This window comes from Rhinoderma darwinii, chromosome 1 (assembly GCF_050947455.1).
Source record: "Rhinoderma darwinii isolate aRhiDar2 chromosome 1, aRhiDar2.hap1, whole genome shotgun sequence".
NCBI lineage: Eukaryota > Metazoa > Chordata > Amphibia > Anura > Rhinodermatidae > Rhinoderma > Rhinoderma darwinii.
The window spans coordinates 131624695-131640388 of NC_134687.1; the positions used below are offsets into that span (position 1 = coordinate 131624695).

The 15694-nt window shown below is 41.9% G+C and overlaps 1 protein-coding gene across 2 annotated transcripts in view; it reads right to left on the reverse strand.

The window, feature by feature from the left end:
* The window catches only part of LSM6 (LSM6 homolog, U6 small nuclear RNA and mRNA degradation associated), a 65560-nt gene that overhangs the window by 18933 nt on the left and 30933 nt on the right, over positions 1 to 15694 (reverse strand). The window contains exon 1 of one of the 2 annotated variants that reach the window (XM_075849694.1): positions 3980 to 4114. The exons of the other annotated variant lie outside the window; for it this stretch is intronic. The gene's annotated coding sequence lies outside the window, so the exon portion shown is untranslated. Of the gene's footprint in view, positions 1 to 3979; positions 4115 to 15694 lie in introns of those variants that run through there. 2 annotated transcript variants of the gene reach the window in all.

Genomic DNA, 15694 nt, shown 5'->3' on the forward strand with positions numbered 1-15694 from the left:
GAAGTTTTTATTTTATTTTTTTTAAAGCGTACACATCATAAATGACGCAAAAAAATTGTTGTGCAGGTCATTGCGGCCGCGCCAATACCGAATATGTCTTATGTATTGAGATTTATTATATATATATATATATATATATATATACACCTTGGTATGCCCTAACAGGAGATATGGTATGACAGCCCTGGGGGCCTTCAATAGACCCTGGGCTGTCTGGCCATATATGGTTTGTCCCTCAATCACATCACAGGGATTCCTGTGATGCGATCCAAGGGGCATCCCCCCGTATCATTTTCTCCTGAATGCTGCAATCAGCTTTGATCGCAGCATTCAGGGGAATAGCGGCGGAGATGAGAGGTTTCTCTGATCTCCGCCGTTATAGAGCGGGGCTGCGGTTGTGCAATACAGCCATTGCCCCGCTCCTGACAGGAAGTTCGCGCGCGGTCAGCATGAGGTGATGCGGCCAGCGATGCACCTAGTGTCGGCGCAGGCACTGAAGACAGAACATGGGGGTGTTTTGCAGTGCCGTCGCTCATTAGTGCAGTGCTGGCCGCATCGCATCATCCTGACGGCGCGCACACTTGTCAGGACTCGGGAGCGGGGCAATGACTGTATTACACAGCCGCAGCCCCGCTCTCATACATTCATGTGTTTCTATACTGAGCTGTGCGGCCGCACAGCTTAGTATCGAAATATATGAAACAACGGTATCGAACCGTTTGGGGATGCACAGTATCGAAACAGTATCGAAGTTTTGATGCATCGTGCATCCCTATAAAAGAATGTTCAAAAACATATGCAAACATAAAGCAGACATATGGGAAATGTAAACTAGTACCTATTTTGTGTGGTATTACTATCTGTTTTACAAGCAGATACATTTAAATTTAGAAAAATGCTAATTTTCTCGAAATCTTGGTGTTTTTTACAAATAAATATTGAATTTATCGACCACATTTTTTCACTAACATAAAGTACAATATGTCACGAGAAAATCTCAGAATCTCTTGGATAGGTAAAAGCATTCCAGAGTTATTACCAAATAAAGTGGCACATCAGATTTGAAAAATTCGATTCGTCCTAAAGGCCAAAACAGGCTCAGTCCTGATGGGGTTAAGCCAGTCTCAAATGCAGTCACATGACCAGGCTCCTGGTGTTTAATTCCTGCTTGTGTGATGTTCCATACACTGAAAACATGATTATCTCCCCTCTCTCCTCTGTAGTACAGGACATCACAAGCCTCTCCACTGCTCCCTGCTCTCCTACCCTGTCTCTGGAGGGAGCAGGTTTCATATGCTGGACAGAAGATCTCAGTAGCAGATGGATAATTACAGCACTATATATGACATTACGCCATGTAAGGCTGGGTTCACACGAGCACATTAACGTCCGTAATGGACGGACGTATTTCGGCCGGAAGTCCCGGACCGAACTCAGTGTAGGGAGCCGGGCTCCTAGCATCATAGTTATGTACGATGCTAGGAGTCCCTGCCTCGCTGCAGGACAACTGTCCCGTACTGTAATCATGTTTTCAGTACGGGACAGTAGTTCCACGGAGAGGCAAGGACTCCTAGCATTGTACATAACTATGATGCTAGGAGCCCGGCTCCCTGCACGGAGTTCGGTCCGGGACTTACGGCCGAAATACGTCCGTCCATTACGGACATTAATGTGCTCGTGTGAACCCAGCCTAAGAAAGGAACAGGCTGCTGTAAATACATGAAAAGTCTTTGAAAGGAATCATGGGAACTGTAGTCCTTTACATGGTATTCCCACCCACAGCAATCTGTAGCAAAATCAAAACAGAGCTGGGCAGGATATTGAAAACGAACTTATGAGTTATGGTGACATTTTTGGGGACTAGTCAGACATAAAGAGGAACTTTTATGTGTTCTTCACAAGCTCAGAAACCTATTTAACGAGGATCAATCTCCTGGCTAATCTAATAGGCGCTGTCACACTAATACTAGTGAAAATTGTCCCAAAACGATTATTTTAGAAGTTATGAGCTTTTTCCTAAATGTGCAAATGAGGCTATACTAGACAAGTGGGTGTCACCACCAGCGATTCTCCTGAGGTGGAGCCTCCTCACAGCCCCTGACGTTGTGCAAAGTATGGGAGCACGGTCCGTAAAAAGCAAAAGATAGGACATGCCCTATCTTTTGCGGAGGCTTTCTAAGGCCCGGACACCTTCCCGTAAGGAAGGTCTCCGTCGTCAATATAAATGAATGGGTCCGTAATTACGGACGAATTCTACAGTCGTGTGCATGGTGCCTGAGGCTGGAGGGAAGGGGGATTACCTCAAATAGCCATATCTCCGGCTGTGGACCACCTAGAGCAGTCGTGGTGTATGAAAGAGGAGATTCTAATCTTTCATATGACACCAGGATCGCAGTTCTAGCTGTGAAACAACCAGAGATATCACCAGTTGAAAACACAGTCGAGAATGCAAGCTGATTAATATATGATCACAGTGTTGCTGGGCAGGAAAGGGGGAGAAGCTGTATGCTGATTGGACAGCGTCATACAGAAAACATTACACCATCCAGAGTGAAAAGAAAGAGTCACCTCCTATTTGGCTATTAGAGCCACATTAGCATATTTAGAAAAATGCTCATAAGGCCTTATTCACACGAGCGGATTTCACGTCTGTGCTACGCACCTTAAAACAACGGACGTCACACGGACCTATGCAATACAATGAGGCCAGTCAGACAGTCCATGTTTTACGCACAGCGTGTATCCGCTGCGTGAAACTCACTGCATGTCCGATTCTTGTGCGTTTTTTGCTCATCACCCATTGAAGTAAAAAAATAAATAACCGTGTGATGTTCGTGTATTTCACGCACCAGTTGCTAAAGAGATGATGAGGAAAAAATAACTCCTTCAGTTTTTTTTGCGGACGTAAAAAACGTGTGACATACGCGCATAAAAAAAAAACACAGACGCGCACTGTACACGGAACTGCAACGCATGAAAAACGCTGCATTTTTTACGCGCTCAAAACGGACACGTTCGTGTGAACAAGGCCTAAGGGCTCATTCAGACGAGCGTGAAACTCGTCCGTGTGCTGTGCGTGAAAATCACGCAGAGAACAATGACCCGTTGATTTCAAGGGGTCCATTCACACACACAGGAGTTTTCACGCAGCACGAGTCCGTTGCATGACACTCACTACATGTCCTATATTGGTGCGCTTTTCACGTACCTGCCTCCCCATTGAAGTCAATGGGTGCGTGAAAATCACATCCGTGTGTTATGCGTGATTTCCGCATCAATTCCATTGAAAATATTAAAAAAAACGTGCTGTGCTAGTGCGTGAACAAACACATGCCACTCGCAAAGCACGCTGATGCATAACGCAACACACGCGAACCACATTCACACGCGTTTTTCACACGTGTGGACGCTGATACGCTAACAATGCAAATAATAAAAGTTTTTTTAAAACAAATCACACTAGTTATCAGCAGCAAAGCTCCTATTAGATTAGTTAGGAGATAGGAGATTAATAAACTGGTGACAGATCCGCTTTAATACAATGTGTATGTAAAGTAGATGGACATTCTGTTTAAGTTCATTCTGATTTACACATCAATATATATTACACACCACGCAGCCCCTGTGACGTGTCCTCTTTGTGACGTCATCTCCATGTGGTGCGTAGACAATGAGGTCACGTGATTATGTAAGAAGTGACATCACCGCAGCCTGTGGTGGGTGGGGGAAAGAATCCTAACAGGGAACATTTGGTAAAAACTATTATTTTTTTTAAACACGCATCCCAGGAGAAAAACACATACACCTTCATGCACGGCACACCTATACTAAATAGCCGCGCCTGTTGGATAGAGAAACTTTACCCACAGGTGCACTGTACACAAGGAGACATACACACCACACGTGCACTGCCACATGCGTGAACAGGCTGTATATATTACACACTCGTCCTCCACACATGGAGGAAGTCGTACCGTACCCGGTAGTTTCACTCTCCACTCCGGCTACAAAGCACTCGCCCTCCTCCCGCGTCTCTCTGGCTCCTCCCACTGTACGGATTGCGGCTATGGACAATGTAGTCAAGAAGCGAAGATCTTTAGCAGACGTCGGACAGGGGGAGGGGTGGATGCAGATGGAGTCGCGTCTAGGATGTAGTTGCTCCGAGTACGTCAGATGAGCTGCAAGTCACGTGTTGTTGAGCGCTCATGTGATCCTGCTGCCTCCTCGGCGCCCGGCCTGCAGGAAGCAGCAGTGTGTTGTGTACAGGGAGATATGACGCGCTGGCGGCGAGGCTAAAACTAAATGTCTGTTTACACTGGTCAAATTATCGCCGCGATTCACTTTATTTCTGAATAATTGTAAACGATAATTGTCCATTGTAAATGAAAAACAAGAACAGTTCTGAACCATAAAAGTATAATTTACGGTTGAGCTTCATTGTGTTGCCGCATGGTCTGTAAATGTCGCAGGTAGCAACATTGACATCCGTGTGTGTTCCGTGTGGCATCAGTTTTTTATGTCTGTTGATGCACGTTTTTTCTATTTTTTTCTCAACATTTCTTTAGCAAGTGTTGCGTGAAACACGGACAGCACACGAGTGACTTCCAAGGACGACGTGGTCCGCAAAAATGGACCAGAATAGGACATGCAGTGAGTTTAACACAACGGAAACAAGCTGCGTGAAAAATCACGGACGTCAGAATAGCCCCATTGAATTGCATAGGTCCGTGTGCTGTCCGTTTTTTTTTTACGGACAGCACACGGACAAATACAACGTTCGTCTGAATAAGGCATACGATCGTTCACAATCATTGCTTAATGTGGTTTTACATGGTCAGTTTTTTGCTGATTGACAATATAGCGTCTCGATGGCGCTTGTTTGCTTCATTTAAACAGAGCAATGATTCGTTCCCATAATACGATCTTTCGTCCCCATACGTTTGTATCATGTCGGCAGCCCATCCCGTTTACACAGGGAAAATGCAGCGTTCACCGTGTGCTTTATAAATGACACGTTAATTTTATTCTGCGAGTCGTTACGATTATGGCGATACCAAATATGTGACAAATGCTCTGAGCGTATTTCTGTCTTAAAAAACTTTGTAGCTGTTGACCTTCACAAAAAAAGCAGGGTCCCCTGTGCTCCTCCAAGCGCCATAGGCTTTTAGCTCAGATCTCTGCGTTTTTGGAGATCTCCAAGCTAAATGTTGGTCATAGTCCACATGTTAACCCCTTTATGACCAGGCCTATTTTGGCCTTAACCCCTTCCCTCTTTGGCCACTTTTGACCTTCCTGACAGAGCCTCATTTTTCAAATCTGACACGTTTCACTTTATGTGGTAATAACTTCAGAATGCTTTCACCTATCCAAGCGATTCTGAGATTATTGTCTCGTGACATATTGGACTTTATGTTACTGGCAAAATTTGGTCGATACATTCGGTATTTAATTGTGAAAAACACGAAAACTTAGCAGAGAATTGCAAAAATTAGCATTTTTCTAAACTTAAATGTATCTGCTTGTAAGACAGATAGTAATACCACACAATAGTCGCTAATTAACATTTCCCATATGTCTACTTTATGTTTGCATTGTTTTTTGAACATTATTTTATTTTTCTAGGACGTTACAAGGCTTAGAACTTTAGCAGCAATTTCTCAAATTTTCAAGAAAATTTCAAAAGGCTATTTTTACAGGAGCCAGTTCAGTTGTGAAGTGGCTTTGAGGGCCTTCTATATTACAAAAAGTCACCCCATTTTAAAAACTTGACCCCTTAAAATATTCAAAACAGCATTTAGAAAGTTTTCTAACCCTCTAGATGTTTCACAGGAATTAAACCAAAGTAGTAGTGAAATTTACAAATTTCATTTTTTGTGGTTGCAGAAATTCACTTTTAATCCATTTTTTTTTGTAACACAAAGAGAAACGCAATTCAATATTTATTGCCCAGGTTCTGCAGTTATAGGAAATATCCCACATGTGGCCCTAGCGTACTAATGGACTGAAGCGCAGGCCTCAGAAGCAAAGGAGCACCTAGAGGATTTTGGGGCCTCCTTTTTGTTAGAATATATTTTAGGCACCATGTCGGGTTTGAAGAGCTCTTGAGGTGCCAAAACAGTGGAAATCCCCCAAAACTGACCCCATTTTGAAAACTACACCCCTTAAGGAAATTATCTAGGGGTATAGTGAGCATTTTGACCCTACAGGTTTATTGCAGAAATTGTTGGAAGTAGACCGTGAAAATGGAAATATAAGTTTTTTCAAAGAAAATGTAGGTTTAGCTTATTTTTTCTCATTTCCACAAGGACTAAAGGAGAAAAAGCACCATGACATTTGTAAAGCAATTTCTCCCGGGTGAAACAGTACCCCACATGTTGTAATAAACGGCTGTTTGGACACACGGCGGGGCTTAGAAGGGAAAGAGCGCCATTTTGCTTTTGGATCTCAAATTTAGCAGGAATGGTTTGCGGAGGACATGTCACATTTGCAACGCCCCTGAGGGACCAAAACAGTGAAAACGCCCAAAAAGTGACTCCATTTAGGAAACTACAACCCTTGAGGAATTCATCTAGGGGTGTAGTGAGCATTTTGACCCCACAGGTGTTTCATAGATTTTATTTGAATAGGGCAGTGAAAATAATTTTTTACTTTTTTTCCAATAAGACGTAGCTTTAGCGCAATTTTTTTTTTTTTTAAAAACCCCCGTGGGACCAAAACAGTGGAAAGGCCCCAAAAGTAACCCCATTTTGGAAACTACACCCATCAAGGTATTCACCTAGGGGTGTAGTGAGCATGTTAACCCCACAGGTGTTTTGCATAAATTAGTGTGCACTCGATATTGCAGAGTGAAAATTGGATTTTTCAATAGATATGCCAATATGTGGTGCCCAGCTTGTTCCACCATAACAAGACAACTCTCTAATTATTATGCTGTGTTTCCCGGTTTTAGAATCACCCTACATGGGGCACTAATCTTTTGCCTGGACATTTGACGGGGCTCAGGATTGAAAGAGCACAATGCGAAATTGAGGCCTAATTTGGCGACATATAAAGTATTGGTTTACAATTGCAGGGCTCTGATGTGAAGTAATAAAAGAAATCCCTGAGAAGTGACCCAATTTTAGAAACTACACCCCTCAAGGCATTTATTAAGGGGTGTAGTGAGCATTTTCACCCCACAGGTCCTTTCCATAAATTAATGCGCTGTGGATCGGGCAAAGTAAAAATTACAATTTTTCCCCAGATATGCCAATTAAGTGGCAAATATGTCCTGCCCAGCTTATGCCACTGGAGAGACATACCCCAAAAATTGTTAAAAGGGTTCTCCCGGGTATGGCAGTGCCATATATGTGGAAGTAAACTGCTGTTTGGGCACATTGTAGGGCTCAGATGGGTGGGAGTGCCATTTGGCTTTTGAAGCGTAGATTTTGCTTGGTAGTAGTTTTGTTTGGGTATTGCTGGTATTTCAGTTTATAATGTGGGGGCATATGTAAGCTGTGCTGAGTACATCAGGGGCATAGTCAGGTGGTATAATAATGGGGTAAACAATAAAATAATCCATAGATGTGTATTACGCTGAGAAGCAATCCTTTCTGCACAGGCCAGTGTCGCACTGATAAACAGTGACTTTACTTATCCCCCTTTTGGTCCACACTTTGCACCTTTGCAGTTTGGGGAATTTTGCTGGGAAGTTTTGCCCTGGTATAATACGGGCATCCTCGCTACCAGCAGATATGTTTGGGCCCTCCTCTTCGTGGTTCCCTAATATTGGCGCCCCGATAAATCGCCTCTTGACACAGATGAAATGTTCCCCTCTGATCATTTTTTATCCTATTTTTTTGAGGGGCAAGGTAACCAAAAAACAGAAATTCTGGCATTGTTTTTTTTAGTTTTTTTTTTTATACAATGTTCACCATTATAAACTACATGTTAACTTTACTCTGCGGGTCAGTACGATTCCGGCGATACCAAATTTATAGAACTTTTTTATGTTTTACAACTTTTTGCACAATAAAATTACTTTTGTAAAAAGAATGTATTTTTTCTGTCGCCATGTTGTGAGAACCATAACTTTTACATTTTTTCATCGACGGAGCTGTATGGGGGCTTGTTTTTTGCGAGACTAGCTATAGTTTTTATCGGTACCATTTTTGGATACATGCCTCTTTTTGATCACTTTTTATTTTAATTTTTGTAGGGCAAAGTGACCAAAAAACAGAAATTCTGGCATTGTTTTTTACGTTTTTTATTGCGCCATTCACCGCGTGGAATAAATATCAAAATATTTTTATAGTTTAGGCCATTACAGTCGCGGCGATACCAAATATGTATGGTTTGTTTTATTTTTTTCAATAATAAAGGACTTGATAAGTGAAAAAGGGCGATTGTGTTTTATTTTAATACTTTTTTTTTGCACTTTTTTTTAGTCCCACTAGGGGACTTGAAGTTCCAACCGGCAGATTTTTTTTCTAATGCATTGCACTACATATGTAGTGCAATGTATTAGATCTGTCAGTCATTCACTGATAGAAAGCCGATTAGGTTTCGCCTGCCGGCGGGGCCTAATCGGCTTCCGTAATGGCAGACAGGAGGCCATTGTTAGGTCTCCTGTTTCCATAATAGCAGTCGGCAATTGTGCGATTGCAGGGCACAGCTGCCGATCTGCTAACAACCACAAAGATGCAGCGATCGCATCCGATTGCTGCACCTGAGGGGTTAATGGCAGGGATCGGAGCTAGCTCCGGTTCCTGCTGTTACAGGTGGATGTCAGCTGTAACATACAGTTCACATGCACCGCTGATGACGCCGACTCATCTCCTGAGCTGGCACCATGTGTCAAAGAATGACCCACATGTGTCGTAGTAGTATAACTACCTACACAAATTACAGTGAAGGACAATGTATTGGCACACAGTCGCACACACAAGGCCCTTAAACAAATAATCACCAACATACGTAGCAAATCCCCAGACTACGACCCACAGAGTGAATGGCTGAGTGGGGAGGATGAGATATATGTGATCAAATGAGTTGATTGTTCAAAAATGTAGGTTGTGTGGATGTTAATAAATGGCTGCTTGTGAATAGACAGAGACAGAAAGTGAATCCGGAGTGCTGCGTGTAAGGAATTGATGATGATGACTAATATAGATTGGGAGGGGGGGGGGGGCTGTGTGATATAATGTGTGAAGTGTGAAGTCTGAAAGGCAGACTGATATAAGCTTATATATTGAGTATGGACTGATGAGACAAGTGATCACAATATTGCACTGATTTTAGATCTGTATTGTATGTTCTCATTTTTAATAGCAGTACTGTGTAACATTTTTAGTGTTTTGTGTATAGGGTTAAATTGGAGTCATTCCAGAGGAGCATTGGTCTGAAGAAAAGGGGGGTTGTGTGTGAGACAGGAGAAGGCTGCTCGCTGGTTGCAGTGGTTAGGAATGTTTCTTATCTTTACTTACAAATGGACACAGCCAGGTCAGAAACGCTGATGAAGGAGTGAGCAGGTGCTTTAAATAATAATAGCCACTCCCACTGGTCTTGAGGGGAGTGGTGTGTGTGGTGCATGGGATGTGTAGTAAGAAATAATAAATGAATAGTGTGTGTGCAAGTGTAATACTATGAGTGAAATATTGGGGGCAGTAATGAGTGAAGTGCCTCAATAGAAATAAATGGATAATGGGGTGCAAGTGTGTGAAACATGGAGGGATAGTGTGTACGTCATGAGGCACAACGTGTATAGCCAGGTAGAAGCCTATTTGTGACGCCTTGATAATTCATAGAGCGGGCTTTGATGCTGGGAGAGCATGGTGTGTTGTTGTTTGGCATAGCAAGCAGGGTAGCCCGCTCTATGAATTATCAAGGCGTCACAAATAGGCTTCTACCTGGCTATACACGTTGTGCCTCATGACGTACACACTATCCCTCCATGTTTCACACACTTGCACCCCATTATCCATTTATTTCTATTGAGGCACTTCACTCATTACTGCCCCCTATATTTCACTCATAGTATTACACTTGCACACACACTATTCATTTATTATTTCTTACTACACATCCCATGCACCACACACACCACTCCGCTCAAGACCAGTGGGAGTGGCTATTATTATTTAAAGCACCTGCTCACTCCTTCATCAGCGTTTCTGACCTGGCTGTGTCCATTTGTAAGTATGGCCTTTTTCTATGTTTCTTATCTTTGCGCATGCGCTGTTGTCCCTACGTACCAAGTGTGTAAAATATTATGTCAGAATTTGTCTGCATAAAAGATAAATTTGTCATGCTGCATATTTATGTGTAATGATGTGATGAGATTTAACCCTTTCCTGCCCAATCATGTACGTGAAGGAGATGGAGCTAGCTCAGGAGCTGAGCCAGCGCCATCATTGCCGGGTGCCAGCTGTATGTTACAGCTGGCACCCTGAGGTATCGGCCAGGACTGGAGCTAGCATCCGATCCGGCTGATTAACCCCTCACATGCTGCGTTTAATAGAGATTGCAGCATGTGAGGAGTGTTTAGCCACTGGCACCCGAGCAACGTGATCGCTGGGTTGCCGGTGGCTGCAAAGGCGATCGGAGGGCCAATACTTACCTCCCGGTCTGCCAGCAACGGAAGCCTCCGATGCCCCGCTCGGCGGCGGGGCCTAAAAGGCTTCCAGTACCATCGGCAAGATGGCGCCTGCTCAGCTTCCAGCTCAGAAGCTGAGCCAGCGTCATCAGCACTGGGTGTCCGCTGTATGTTACATCGGACACCCCGATGTATCGGCGGGAACCGGAGCTAGCTCCGATTCCTGCCATTAACCCCTTTGATGCAGCGATTCATTGCGATCACTGCATCTTAGCGGTTTGTAGCAAATCGGCAGCCTGCCATGCGATGGAAAGGCTGGCGACTGCTACTATGGCAACAGGAGGCCTAACAATGGCCTCCTGTCTGCCATTACGGAAGCCGATTAGGCCCCACCCAGAGGGGGAGCCTGATCGGCCTGCTGTCAGTGAATAACTGACAGTTCTAATACATTGCACTACAAAGGTAGTGCAATTTATTAGAACATCAAACAAACCGTTGGATCTTCAAGTCCCCTAGTGGGACTAAAGAAAAGTGTAAAAAATAAAAGTTGTAAAAAATACAATAAAAGTTTTAAGTAATAAAATAAAACAGAATCGCCTCCTTTTTCCCTTATTAAGTCATTTATTATTGAAAAAAATAATAAACCATATTTGGTATCGCTGTGACCGTAACGACCTGAACTATAAAAATATTATGTTATTTATCCCGCGCAGTGAACGCCGTAAAAAAAAAAAAAAAATACTGCCATAATTGCTGTTTTTTTGGTCACTTTGTCTTCATGTATCAAAAAATGGTACCTATAAAAACTATTACTCGTCTCGCAAAAAACAAGCCCTCATACAGCTCCATCGATTAAAAAATTCAAAAGTTATGGCTCTCACAACATGGCGACAGAAATAATACATTCTCTTTACAAAAGTAATTTTATTGTGCAAAAAGATGTAAAAAAAAAGTATAAATTAGGTATCGCCGGAATCGTACTGACCCGCAGCGTAAAGTTAAAATGTAGTTTATAACGCATGGTGAACACATCCCAAAAAAAAAAAGGATAAAAAGTGATCAAAAAGTCGCATGTACCCCAAAATGGTACGAATAATAACTACAGCTCGTGCCGCAAAAAATCAAGCCCTCATACCACTACGTCTATGAAAAAATAAGATAAGGCTCCAATAAGTCAGGAAAGAAAAATATCCAGTTGTGAAGGTCTGAGGGGAACATTTCTTCTGTTTCAAGAGGCGAATTATCAAGGCACTAAAATTAGGGAACCAGGAAGGGGAGGGCCGAAACATATCTGCTGGAAGCGAGGGCGCCCGTATTATACCAGGACAACACTTTCCCAGCAAAACTCCCCAAACTGCAAAGGTGCGGAGTGTGGACCAAAAGGGGGATAAGAAAGGACCATTTATCAGTGCGACACTGGCATGTGAAGAAAGGATTGCCCCAAAGCGTAACACACATATTTGGATTATTATTTTTTTTTACCTTATTATTATACCACCTGACTATGCCCTTGATGTACTCTGCCCAGCTCACATATGCCCCACATTATAAACGGAAACACCAGTAAGACTCCAAACAAAACTATTACCAAGCAAAATCCACGCTCCAAAAGCCAAATGGCGCTCCCTCCCTTCTGAACCCTACAGCGTGCCCAAACAGCAGTTTACTTCCACATAAATGGCATCGCCATACCCGGGAAAACCCTTTTAAAAAATGTTGGTGTGTGTGTCCCCAGTGGCACAAGCTGGGCACGACATATTTGCCACTGAATTGGCATATCTAGGGAAAAATTGTAATGTTTACTTTGCACCTTCCGCAGCGCAATCATTTATGGAAAAGTCCTGTAGGGTGAAAATGCTCACTACACCCCTTAATAAATGCCTTGAGGGCTGCAGTTTCCAAAATGGGGTCACTTCTCAGGGGTTTCTTTTATTATTTCACATCAGAGCCTCTGCAATTGTGAACCAATAATGTCTGTGTAAGTCGCCAAATTAGGCCTCAATTTTACATGGTGCTCTTTCACTCCTAAGCCTGTTCGAATGTCCAGGCAAAAGATTAGGGCCTCATGTAGGGTGTTTCTAAAACCGGGAAACACAGCATAATAATTCGAGAGCTGTCTTGTTATGGTGGCACAAGCTGGGCACCACATATTGGCATATCTATGGAAAAAATCCCATTTTCACTCTGCAACATCGACTGCACACTAATTTCTGCCAAACACCTGCGGGGTTAACATGCTCACTACACCCCTAGGTGAAAACCTTGAGGGGTGTTGTTTCCAAAATGGGGTCACTTCTGGGGGGGATCCACTGTTTTCGTCCCACAGGGACTTTGCAAATGCGACATAGCGTCCAGAAACCAAATGCAACAAAATCTGTATTCCAAAAACAAATGTCACTTCTTCCCTTCTGAGCCCTAATCTGTGCCCAAACAGCCGTTTATGACCACGTGTGGGGTATTGCCGTACTCGGGAGAAATTGCTTTACAAGTGTTGGGGGTTCTTTTATTCCTTTATTTGTTGAGAAAATGAAATTTTTTTTAGCTAAAACTACGTCTTATTGAAGAAAAAGGATTTTTTTTATTTTCACTGCCCAATTCTAATAAAATCTATGAAACACGTGTGGGGTCAAAATGCTCACTACACCCCTAGATGGATTCTACAAGGGGTGTAGTTTCCTAAATGGAATAACTTTTTTGGCGTTTTCACTGTTTTGGTCCGTTAGGGGCTTTGTAAATGTGACATGGCCTCCACAAACCATTCCTGCTAAATTTGAGCTCCAAAAGCCAGATGGCGCTCTTTCCATTCTAAGCCCTGCCGTGTGTCCAAACAGCCATTTATGACCACATGTGGGGTATTGTTTTACTCAGAAAAAATTGCTTTACAAATGTTGCTTTTTCTCCTTCTAGTCCTTGTGGAAATTAGAAAAAAATTGCTAAACATACATTTTCTTTGAAAGAATGTAGATTTTCATTTTCACGGCCTACTTTCAATAATTTCTGCAAAAAACCTGTGGTGTCAAAATGCTCACTATACCCCTAGATAATTTCCTCAAAGGGTGTAGTTTCCAAAATGGGGTCACTTTTGGGGGATTTCCACTGTTTTGGCACCGCAAGAGCCCTTCAAACCTAAAATATTTTCTAATAAAAAGGAGGCCCCAAGATTCTCTAGGTACTCCTTTGATTCTGAGGCCTGTTCTTCAGTCCATTAGCACACTAGGGCCACATGTGGGATATTTCTACAAACTGTAGAATCTAGACAATAAATATTGAGTTGCATTTCTCTGGTAAAACTTTCTGTGTTACAAAAAAAAAAATAGATTAAAAATTAATTTCTTCAAAAAAAAAATGAAATTTGAAAATGTCACCTCTACTTTGCTTTAATTCCTGAGAAACGTCTAAAGGGTACATATATTGGGGATGTTAATTAGCAACAATTTTGTGTGGTATTACTATATGTCTTACAAGCAGATACATTTAAATTGAGAAAAATGCTAATTTTTTGCAATTTTTCACAAAATTTTGGCCTTTTTCACTAATAAATATTGAATTTATCGACCAAATTTTTCCACTATCATAAAGTACAATAAGTCACGAGAAAACAGTCTCAGAATCGCTTTGATAGGTAAAAGCATTCCCAAGTTATTACCACATAAAGTGACACATGTCAGATTTTAAAAAATGGGTCTGGTCCTGAAGGCCAAAATGAGCTTGGTCTTCAATGGCTGAATGTAATGTTTTGAACTTAATTTAAATGAATTAAAATACAGATATTGTGAGACACGGGGTCTTGAAGTAGTATGTACCCCTACTGTTCCCTACTCCCACATATAGTTTATTGGTTTGTAGTAATAAATATTAGCAGATATTATTTTCTGTTTTATTGGATAAAGAATTATAGTTTTTATTTTTGTTTTTACATGCAGGGAAGTGCTATAGTGCTGCCTAAATTTCATTTTTGAAAATGTTTGAGGTTTTAAAAGTATATGGTTGCAAGGTTATCTAAAAGATAAAATGTTGTTTTGTCAGGAGAAAGTCATTTTTGTTTCAGGCTATTGTGTATTATAGGGGGCCAAACTAGTGCCCCCCAGATAGGGTGCCCAACCTTATTACGTTGAGATATGTCATTTTGAACCCTGCTGCATTACTTTAGCAGAGTCCAAAAAGGAGGGAGTAGTGATGAGACTGATCAGGTACAATTTTATTTTGTTTTGAATTAATGAATTTGGTTCTAGGAGGTCTAAAAAATTTAATCCAGATTAAATGTGTATGACAGTAACCTAAATTTTGAAGCTTTTCTGTGTAGATAGTTCCAGATTTTTCCAGAACGGTAAATATGGCACTGGGTATTCTGTGCTGTAGTCTCCACATAATATGAGGTATTGTGTAAGAGACCATCCCCCTCCAGCAAATTTACACAAATTTACACAGTCATAGAAGTCAGAAAGAACCTCCACCCCAGCTGATTCCCATTCTAACATTGGAGTGGCAGGAATAAAGTCTTGAATAGAAATCACTGGCATACTTTGTAAGGATATATATATAATATATGCTATTATCATCATCAGGGTTTTGAGAGAATGATGAGGAACAAGCACTTCTTCAATTTGAGCCCATAAGTGCTTAGGAGAAGCATGCCACATCTCTCGCAGCTGGTCCATTATTGCTGCCACATTATAGGAAGCAATGTCAGGAACTCCCAAATCTCCATCCCCATTCCTTCGATACAGCAGTGACTTTGCAACTCTTGCACGTTTGTGATTCCAGATAAATGTAAGCAAAACATTTTGGAATTGTGTAGATTTTAATAAAATAATTTTTATTAGTTTTTTTATTAATCAGGTATTTACAGTACCTGATGGGGTGGGATTTACAAGTGTTCTGGATTATCAGATGAATGTGGAAAAATAATTTTGGTGACCCCCGAAAACTTCACCCTTTTGAAATGGTCTATCTATATGTGACATGGGTTTTTAATGTAAATTTGTAATGTAGAGATACTTCATCATATACAGTATGTACAAGACAGGATATGAGGCACAAGGTAAATTATCCAGAAACCACTCTCACCTTCATGTTCATCTCAAGAAGCAGAGCTGGAGGTGCTCGCTGAGGCTTGTAACC